The sequence below is a fragment of the Macrobrachium nipponense genome, chromosome 28 (genome assembly GCF_015104395.2).
Source record: "Macrobrachium nipponense isolate FS-2020 chromosome 28, ASM1510439v2, whole genome shotgun sequence".
NCBI lineage: Eukaryota > Metazoa > Arthropoda > Malacostraca > Decapoda > Palaemonidae > Macrobrachium > Macrobrachium nipponense.
This window is the reverse complement of record NC_087217.1, coordinates 57,375,308-57,387,356: the sequence shown is the minus strand read 5'-3', so window position 1 is coordinate 57,387,356 and position 12,049 is coordinate 57,375,308.

Sequence of the window (12,049 nt, the reverse complement as noted above, 5' to 3'; positions counted from 1 at the left end):
AACAAACCAACCAGACAAACCAAACCAAGACAAGGATAATTCAAAACAAACCAACCGGGCAAAAGAAAAACAAGATTATTCAGGCCTAGGCTGGGTAAAAGCATCAGTTACTAGCTAGGTATTGTAGAAGAATTTCTGTAATACAATAGAATAAAGGTAAAAAGTAATGTCACCAACACCGAGATACATACAGTTGTTTTCAGGAAAGGGACTTATTTCTTCTAACAAAAGTCTGTTATCTATTGTGGTAACTGTCTGAGTGACTGGAAGGAAACTAAACAAAAAGAATTAAATTATGCAATGTTTTCAAAGCCTACGAAAGCATCAAATACAAAGTATAACCTTTGTGTGTGTGTGTGTGTATATATATGTATATGTTATTATATATTATATATATTATATATATATACTTATATATATACACACGTATACTATGTGCACATATATGTATATATAAATATATATATATATATATATATATATATATATATATATTATAAACACACACACATACACACACATATATAGTATATATATATATATATATATATATATATATATATATATATATATATACACACGTATACTATGTGCATATATATGTATATATAAATATATATATATATATATATATATAATATATATATATATATAAACACACACACACACAGACACAGACACACACACACACACACACATATATATACATATATATATATATATATATATATATATATATATATATATATATATATATATATATATATATCAAAAGCGCACAAACAAACGAAAATTTGGTTGGAAATGCAGTTTCAGTTGAAATATAAGGCAGATATACTATACAGCGCTGAATACAATAAAACCTTGAGTTAATATCTACGTTCTCAACAGAAAATATACGGCGAATATGCAGAATATCAACTTATTACTGCGACAGTGCGACTCATTTACTAATTTCATAATTTCCATCAACGCGAAATTGCGATATTAGAGAGACACGCTCACCCGAGAAAGGGAACAATCGCGCATGCGCACTCAGCTTACCAACACCTACGTACGCCCGAGGGTGTTCGCTTCTTTTAGATGCTGTTTATATTTGTGCCTTGTACTCTGCATTAATAAAAGCAAAGATTAAAGCAGCAACAACAACCTCTCTCTCTCTCTCTCTCTCTCTCTCTCTCCAGAATATACTCAGCTCTCTGGTGATGAACATTTTAATTAAGTTTCTCGAATGAAAGCAATAGGCATCAGGCGCTGCTTAGGAAATTAATTTTCCTAATCGCCGGATTTACGCTAAGTTTTTTTTTCCTTTTATATGTAACGTACATCCTGCAGTATTTCCATGAATTTATCCGTTGTTTTAACGTAAAAATGTCAAGCTAATGACTCGTCAAATAGTATGCTTTGTGTATTTTAAGTATTTAAACTTGCATCTCTCTCTCTCTCTCTCTCGTCTCTCTGCTCTCTCTCTCCTCTTCTCTCTTCTCTCTATATATATATATATATATATATATATATATTATATATATATATATATCTTATACAAATGCATACATACATACATACATATATATATATATATATTATATATATATATATTATATATAAATGATTCTCAGCAATTCTGGGGATAAGGTTGCAAGCCCCTGCTTATCTGTCTTATCTATCTATCTATCTATCAACCAATCGTTATATAAAATTAAAATTGACAGAGTTCTGTGGGGTGAAATTATATATGGACTGACAATACTTAAAGTCTATAAGTAACAAAATATAGCTCGAAAAAGTATTTTGTAATATGGCTGGAAAAAAGCGCCAAAAATACTGGGATAAGACAATATGCACAATACAACACCATAAGAACCAAAAACAAAAGAGAAAGTGGAGTAAGGTTTGAAAATAAAAAATGCTAACCAAAGTTTTGAAAACAGACCATGCACAGAAAGCCTAAAAAAATTAAATATGGCTCTACAGCCCAGGGAAACAAGTATAGAAACTTTAGGATTATAGATCGACGACATTTAAAAAAAGAAAGAAAAAGCCATCGAAAATAGATTTTATTTTTCGGTGGCCTCGGAATAATGATGTATGAGCAGCGGCCCATGAAACTTTCGGCTGGCCGTGCGTCCTGTGTTGTTGTGTTGCCAGAAGCACGATCATGGCTAACTTTAAAATAAAATAAAAACTACTGAGGCTAGAGGGCTGCAATTTGGTATGTCTGATGATTGGAGGATGGATGATAAACATAACAATTTGCAACCCGCTAGCCTTAGTCGTTTTTAAAATGTAAGTGCGGACGAACAGACAAAGCCGGCACAATCGTTTTGCTTTCAGAAAACTAATAAAACTAGAAAAAAAAACATCGTTTTACCGAAGGGACTTGAATCCCGTTTCACAGCGAGTTTATAGATTCCAGGAAATTCTGACCTGGAAGAAAGACCAGGAAAGTTCTCAGGAAAGCGGCGAAAACAACCTTCAAGTTAATGACTTTAACCTTTGTGGTACGAGGAGGTTTGACACTGGTCTGAGGACAGGAGAGAGAGAGAGAGAGAGAGAGAGAGAGAGAGAGAGTCAAAGTCAATTTAGCATTCAAGTTCTTTGACTGTGGAATAATTATTGAATCCATTCTGGGACAATATCATGGAAACTAATCAGACATCTCTCTCTCTCTCTCTCTCTCTCTCTCTCTCTCTCTCTCTCTCTCTCTCTATATATATATATATATATATATATATATATATATATATATATATATATATATATATATATATATATATATATATATATCGTACTAGTAATCTTCTTAGGCCCAAGATATAGTATTCAGTTGTTTTCCACATAGGAAAATGAAAATGGTATGTCTCAGAAAATGCCCAACAGTTACGTCCTCCGATGGACCTCTTCTTGGAGCGCTTCTTTTCTGAGACATACCATTTTCATTTCCTATGTGGAATACAATTGATATATATATATATATATATATATATATATATATATATATGCGTGTATATATCAATCTTTCTACCTGTATATACATATCGTATATGTATATCATTTTATACATACATATGCATTTATATATATTAATATATATTAATATAATATATATTATATTATATAGATATATAACATTACAAGAGCAGGAGAAAGACTATAGAGTTATGAACATGTTTAGCAAAAAATAACTGTAAACACGACATTAATGAATATATATGTTTATGAACACGCACACAAAACAAGCAAACAACGCACCCAAGCAAATACAGACATACAAACAGGTGTCCACAACAAGAAAGTACAAACAGTCGCTCGCAGACTGCTAAGGCACAAAACGCAGTGAGTGAAACGCCACTGAAATATGGCTGCTAAAACGCGCGGCAAAATACACATGTTAAAATTATTTCAGCTTCATTTATCACTTTAGGGTGTGCGTCGGGGCATAAGCGAAGCTATTGTTTAAGCTGTCAACGCGCACAGTTTGTTTATTAATTCTCTCTGTCTCTGTTCCTCTCTCTCTCTCTCTTTCTTCGTCACAGAAATAAGTCCCCGTCCACGGGGCTTTATCTATTCATTTTCTCTCTTTCTGCATCTTGGATATACGTTATCATGCATTCAGTTCTGTCTGTTAGTTCCCTCTCTCTCTCTCTCTCTCTCTCTCTCTTTCAGATAGACTCTCAGATAGAAGCAATCATGCAAAAGATTGGGACTGCAGAGAGGAATAACAAAAATGAAACGGGACAATTAAAAAAATTAAAAAAACTTCTGGAATAAGTTTTAAAAAGGACAAAAGTCTTACCTCAAAATTAATACGATTTGATCTTCTGGCAAACAACACTTTGTCATCGTATTTATTGATTTTATTCAACCGTGTGACATGTTATACCATTACGTGATTCCACGTTACACAGTAGCATCTCGAGAAATGCTGAAGGGTGGCAAATCCTGACTAGAAATAACAGTATAGTAAAACCTAGCGACTTCTAGTAGCACTGTTGCACATAAATTAAATTATTCCTAGCACCAACATCTCAGAATTCCGTTTTCTAAATGCGAAATTCGGAGCGTTATTCTTGGTCATTTCAAGTAAGCTGATTATTCCTACAATATCGAGTCCAAGTAAAATGTTAGTAATGTATTTTGTAATGACGATGAACAATAAGGAGTCGTGGTTCAAGATGAGAATATACGAAGCGGCAATAAGTTTAGTGGTGTTGAATTCTGGCATTAAAAATTTACCCTTGACCTCGAAAAGGTGGACAAGGGGTTGCATATATTATTATTACTATTATTATTATAATAATTATTATTATTGTTATTATTGTATCTCAGTGCGTGAAACCTATTCACACAGGGGCCAGTGACTTAAAATTAAAGTTTCCAAAGAATGTTGGTTTTAACCTCCCACCGCAGATCCCACACTGCAGCAATAACTGATCATGATGCAGATCCACTGACTTTTCTTCCACCAGCGGGAGACGCGATCTCACGATATCTGAGTGGTAACCACGACACTAACCACTATACCAACGGACCAGCAAGTCATGCGGTCATTAAGAGTCCAAATCTGTCCAAGGTGATCAAGATAACTCTTCACTCCTCTTTTAAGGATATCGCTTATGAAAAATCAACATACTTAAAAGTAGATTCACATCAACCATACATCTGATGTCTAGGCAAGTCCCTTACGACACTCCTGATTAGCTGTTGATAAGTCAATCACAGGGCTGGAAACTCATTCTCTCTCACTTAGGCAGGATGTATGATCCACCTCTCCTGAGGGATACGTCTTTCAAAAGTATCCCTCCGGAGAAATGGAACATACATCCTGCCTATGTGAAATCTCTCGAGTGACTGAGTTTCCAGCCCAGTGGTTATCTTATCAACAGCCAATCAGGAGCGTCGTAAGGGACTGGACTAGACATCAGATGCACGGTTAATGTGAATCTACTATAGTAGTATATGGAGGCTTTCTCTGGATTTTCTGTTTGTTAATACTGAATAAATAATTGCGCACAGGAACTGAACTCGTTGTACAGTGAGAAAAACAAAATCAAAGCAATCAGTTTAGTGACCTTGGCTGGATCAAATCTATTACTGACTTTATTATTGCCATTGCGTTGGGAGTTGCTGCAGCGACACAGGGGGCGCCCCGGGGCTTTCATCTTCTTGTCGTGGTCCTAGAGTTGTTACTGTCGAAACTGTCTTCGGAACTGCCGTAGCTATGAAAGTTCAGTAACCGAATGAGTTGTGAGCTGTGGTTACACAGAGAAAAAAAGGTTCGCCATCACATAAAATAAAATTAGCAATAATATTGAATGTTAATCGGATCTTTCCTAGATAGTGATCGTTATCTAGGACTAATATTTCTTGGGGGGTCAATGTTATCTTTATGGTACTTATAGTCTTTTGTTTATTTTTTACGGTCATCCCAAACGAGCTGATACTAAATACGCCGCAAAGACGAATACAAACCGTGATTAAAACACTGGTTGGTTGGGGGGGGGGGTGGGGGGGGTGGGGACTACCTAGGAAACATCCGGTTCATCAATAATGACAATACACTACTATAATAAAAAAAAAAAAAAAAAAAAAAAAAAAAAAGCATTGACGACAGCAACGAATTTGAGCAGTACGTGACAATTACAGTCATTACATTAGCAAGCAATAGCCAAAAGTCTTAATTTGCTCGGCCTTTAATAAACTCATTACGTTAGAGAAATTAATTCACCTCGGCCCTAATGAACTCATAACCACCTAAGCCTTCGGTAGAAAAAAAATAGTTTTGCTCAAATTGCCAAAAGGAAAGGAGGAGGATGAGGAGGAGGAGGAGGAGGAGGAGGAGGAGGAGGAGGGGAGAGAAGGCCAAGATGGAGGGGAATGGAGTAAAGAAAAAAAAACTGAAGAATGATTCATATTATTGCATTCAGGCGAGATATTGAAATTCAATTCTCTCCTTTCAGGACCCCTGAAGAACGCACATAAATCTCCACTTTAGAGCGTCAACATATACGTTCATGCTTGGGTCTACACGTGTGTGCGTTGCAGGTTTCACACGTGTGTGCGCGTGTGTGTGTACGTCTCTCTCTGAGAGCGAGAGAGCATTGCCTGGATATTGTTTTTTGCCTCGGGTCAATTTTTCATGTCTGTTTCAATATACAATATTTATTGTTTCAGTTCCAAGGAGGAATGGGGGTGGGGGTTGGGCCTGGGGAGAGGTTAGGGAGGCGGGGAGAATGAGGGGGTTGCCATTTTCCAGGATAAACAGAGACTAAAATAACGCATTTCCATATGGTGTTTTTTATTCTATGAATTGCAGACAAGATTGCACTCCGTTTCGTCTTAATATCTTTAGTGAAATAACTATATAGAATTGGGATTCATAAGAAATTGAAAGGTTAATATGAAAATTAAAAGAGCCTTTCAGCAAACAATAGTTAATAATTTCCCCTCATGTTGATATTTCCCGTTTTCCAACCTTCACATTCCTCATTTTTCTTTTTTCGTACCTCACTTACAATGCGTGGACAAGCCATTTCAACAACCTCATATTTCTATATTTATACACAAACAACCATATTTCCTTAAAGCTGACATGAAAAAATAGTAAGAATATTAGCACCTCTAACTGTGTACTAAGAAAATGAACACTTTAGAAAGACAATGATTTCCAGTACCAAAACTGAAGACATAACTTGCATCACAAGACGAAGAAAAAATGTGATTGGACTTCTATAAGGTTGTATTACAATAAACTAACCCCAACCCATCATGAAACTCAATCCAGCTATAGCATCGACTTTGTCGTGAGAGATTCAAACACCTTGCCTCCAGTACATCTGCTGTTCTGTTTTCCTACCTAATGTAACGAAACTTTTAATATTCAAAGGAGGAAGCAGAGCTTCATGGGACTAAGCGCTCTTCAGTCGACGTTTCTCTACCTGACATTTAGCTTCTTCAGTAACTCCTTTCAATCTGCTTTTCATTAAGGATCCTAAACAACTGAGAAACTTTAAGTACAGGAGATCCATATGGCTTTTGCTTATGACTTTTCGGCAATATTTCTGAAGCACTTTCTTCCAAAATCAGAGAATTTTACTATTTAAAAAAATTAATTTTCATTCAGAAGAGCAGAAATTACGCAAGACACAGCAATTGAAGAACAAACTCGATTTCTCCAGTACCCACTAAGGTTGATAAAAAAAATAAAAACATATCTGAGCCTTTGTAAAAGATACACTGAATCTAGAGACTTGCTTCCTGAGAGACACTGGGCTGAAAAAAGATGCAGTTACATTAGCTCCTTACATCCATGGCAATCATAACAACAGATACGAATGCAATACGTGTTTAAACTGGTTTTAGTGCCTTCCTATTCAGAGTTAATTATAGGGGACTACGTATAAAACATGTGAGTTGTGTGACTGAGTTGAATGATATGATTCATAGCTGCTCATATGAACAGGAGACCACTGCTAGTACTTCTTGTTTAGAAGGTCATGGGCTTATTTTGTCCGGTGTTCCACAGGGGACTGTTTTAGAACCTTAAAGTTTTCTTGGTAAAGAAAGTAAGATGCTCAGCGGGCTAATGATGCGGTAAGGGAATAGCTGCGCTATTCCCTTACCGCAAATGTTAAATGAAGCTACTGTTTGGTCCAACAGGGATCTGGAGAATAGTATACTTAACTTTACTAAGGTGCCGAACTCATACCATGACATTGTGCAATGTGAAACTGTAAAGTTTCCCGTACTAAAAGAAACTAAATTTCAAAAATAATTTACTTTTCTTTAGGGAGAAAAATCTAGCTAATCATTCTGAATGTTACAATACTTTGTGTTTCGTTTTTGGTAAAGCCTTATTTTGCGCATATATTGAAAACATATACTCCAATCTTCCAGAAAGATTAGTATTGTTCGTAAAGCTTCCTACGCGTGCAAAAATAACGATATTCACTGTACATAATTAAAATGTTGTTTTTCTACCATTGTTGGAGTGTTACCCACCAATCTGGATGTCAAAAAACCCCAAAAACTCTATCTTTTACAAAAAATAGCTCGGAGTAAAAGCTTTTTATTCTATAACAGTGGTGATCATGACATACGGCATATTTGCAAGACCTCTAGGCTGGTCTTCTATAAACCCTATTCGAAGAAGGTAATTCTGTCACAGCACTGATTATCTTATTGGTAAAACCATTTTGCATAACATTAGCATCCACATTCTAATAAGGTGCCACGATACTAATGCTAACTATTAAAGGCTTTTCTTTTCCATCAACAGCAAAACCATCGAACAGCCTTAGTCTAATTTCACATAAGTGACAGTGACGGTCGTAATTTTTTGAAAAGTTGCAAAACTAATACAAAGAGATATAGTATTTCTTCTATTACTGCTGTTCACATATGTGTATATATCTACCAGTCAGATGATTTATCCACATTTATTTCTCATTACCTTTACTGTTTTTTTTTTTTTTTGTTTTTTTACCTGTGGCCTTCTATTCTGAAGCGTGGCTTGTAATGAACTATTTTCTAAAATTGTGCACTTCCAGTAATAATAATAATAATCCAATAATAATAATAATAATAATAATAAGTAATAATAATAATAATAATGAAATAAGTAATAAAATAATCTAATAATAATAACTAATAATACTAAAATAATAATAATAATAATAATTAATAAATAATACTATGAAAAGGAATCTAGAAAAACTAGAGGCTGAAGTAGCTCCAGGACTCATGCAGAGGAGTGTGATCCTAATAATAATAATAATAAATAATAATAATAATAATAATAATAATAATAATAATGATAATAATAATAATAATCGATTTTAAATCGCATCCTCTCTATTTTCTATAAAGATTCGACTGCTTCTTTTGCCTCATTTATTCCACATCCATTTCACGATCATCAAATAATTTTCTTTGAATGTCTTACTCTCTGTGTAAATGTCAACATGAATAAAATTTTCTAAATTCACATATATTTAACAGTGTATGCATTTACTATGAGCACACTACATTAATATACAGGAAAAAACCCGCCCGGTCATATATATATATATATATATATATATATATGTGTGTGGTGTGTGTGTGTGTGTGGTGTGTATATTATATATAATAGTATATATATATATATATGTTGTGTGTGTGTGTGGTGTGTGTATATATATACAAATATATATATATATATATATAATATATATATATATATATATATGTAAATGTTTGTTTAAAATACTTTCGAGCTTTCAAGGCAGAGAAAACTAAAAACAAATAAAGCTTATAAATAAAGCAGCGCAAAAATAAAGTAAAAAATAATAAAAGAAACATTCAATCCTGTTAGAGAGAGAGAGAGAGAGAGAGAGAGAGAGAGAGAAGAGAGAGAGGCGAAAGGCAAAGCAAGTACATGCAGAATAGGACACATCAATAACATATATCGTAGGCTGTGGAGTTGGGGTTTGTGGGAGGGGGGAGGGGGAAGGGGGGAGGAGGGGGGGGAAGTTGGGGACAACGGTGGCACATTTTTTCAGATTTTACGAGGTGATGCCTCTGAATATATGATGACATTGTTCATGCAGTGGCCAAGGGACGACTAGTGGAAAATTGGGTGACTTTACTACTTTTCCTTTTGAGACTCGTACAAAAAAAAAAAAAAAAAAAAAAAAAAAAAAAAAAAAAAAAAGAAACGGAAACGGAGAAGACGCGCACATACGTATTCGAAATAGCTTACCTTGGTACACACACACACACAAACACACACACATATATATATATAACACATGTATATACGAGTGTGTATATATATATATATATATGTGTGTGTGTGTGTGTGTGTGTGTGTGTGTGTGTGTATGAATTTTTATCCAATATAATTTTAAAAACCGAAATTAATAAATATATATGGAATATTTACTTCATAAAAATGAAGTTGATAGTACGTATAAAGTAACTTGGGACGTACACATATGGCACTTTTACTGTAAAACCTAATGAAATATGGAAGGTTTAAAAGAGAAAACAAATGCACGCAACTAAACGAAAACACAGATGAGGAAAACGTGGACAACAAAAATAAGAAATTACATAGAATAAAAGTTAGACCACCTGTGAGTACGTGAAGATGAGAACCTTTTATCTAAGACGAACGTACTATTTGTAAATGAGCTAATTGGTTGTCAATAAATAAATAAGCATATAAATAAATATATGGCTGGGTATAAAGTGATGAACAGACTGTTACAAAGAAGGAAAGGAAAGATTGGCTATTCACAGAGCGTAGACGGCTTTTCTGTTGAGAAAAACAGCCTAATTGTCAATCAGGAGCATATAGTATACTTGGCTAGGAATGAGAAGCACATTATATATATATATATATGTTCTTAAATAAATGTATTTTTGTAGTTCACGAGTCTGATTTAGTTACCTTAGGTAATTGTGAGAGAGAGAGAGAGAGAGAGAGAGAGAGAGAGAGAGAGAGAGAGAGAAGACGAACGTCACCTCAGTGCCTTACTGCTCTAAGGCTATGCTACCAAAACGCCTCGATCAAGTAAGCTTACTTCCTTCCTCCTCTTTGAGGAAGGGGGTAACATATATAATATGTTTAACTTAAGTGGGAGGTATATAATGAGCAGACTGACTGAAAGATATAGATTAACGATAAACAGACCACAGGTAAGGCGAAGTCAGTAAAAATATCTGTTATGAACGATAACATGCTAACAAAGAGGGACAACCCACTGGTGGTTAATGAGAATACTGACTATAGATTATTGTGCAGCAGACAGGTTACACGTGAAGACCGCAAACGCTATCTATTTATCTGCTTAATAATCAATTCTTTTTATTTTAATAAGCGACATCTCTTCTTTCCGCATTTCCCTTTACCTCCTCTTACCTCTTCCTGACGAACACCACATTCTTTGCAAGCTTGACTTTCATGTCAGTGGCCCCTTTGGTGTGGGCTTGTTCCATTTGAATAGGTTTCATCTTCTGAATATCATAAGTAATAATTTTTTGGACTGAAGATTAATTTTAACATTTTGATTACTGTGGACCCCTTAGAGCATTGTATATACTCTCGCGATAGAGTTTTCCCCAACAAAAACAAAGAATAATAATAATAATAATAATAATAATAATAATAATAATAATAATAATAATAATAATAATATCAGTGAAGAGTGGACTTGTTGTAAATGACAATCAGATCGGTCGTGAACACAAACGAGGAACAGACAGGCTTTAAATAACGAGATGATTAGATACAATCTAGAAGTGAAACGCTCGCCGATGCAGTCCAAATTGCCTGAAAGATTTGGGCCGAACGAACAGGTCATAAATGAAAGAGAATTTAAAAGCACCAGCGAGAAAGTCGATTAACATTATACCTATAGGAAAATAGAGAAAAAAGGATGTAAACTAAGGGGAAACCAGTGTAAATGAGGGACGAGAAATGTGTAAATATGACGAACCCAATGCTTGCTTACATGGGGAAAACCCAGAAGCTAAACGGGTTCTGTCAGTATATACCTTGCTGATCATTCCTCGCCATTAAATGTGACCATTCATTACGTGCATAAATTCTCAGGGAAGCAGGTGAGGCCGGGCTTGGGCCAAATTCATTGACGACCATCATTTACGTTGTCTGCTGTCGCAGAGAGAGAGAGAGAGAGAGAGAGAGAGAGAGAGAGAGAGAGAGAGAGAGAGTATAAAACAGCATTTATTCCAATCGAAAATATGAGAAATGAATGCATATAAGTCGATAGTCATCGTTATGCATACTCCAATTACAAAACAATACTAGAGCAAATTTTATTAAGGATTCTGAGGGAAATGTATGGAAGTTTGTATGTATAAGCAAGCATTTGCATGATTGCATACATATACATACATACATACACACACACACACACACACACACACACACATATATATATATATCATTATCCATATATTATATAAATATATATATATATATATAAACAAAATCCAAATGCATACAGTGCAAAACATACATACATATACACAAGTTACATCA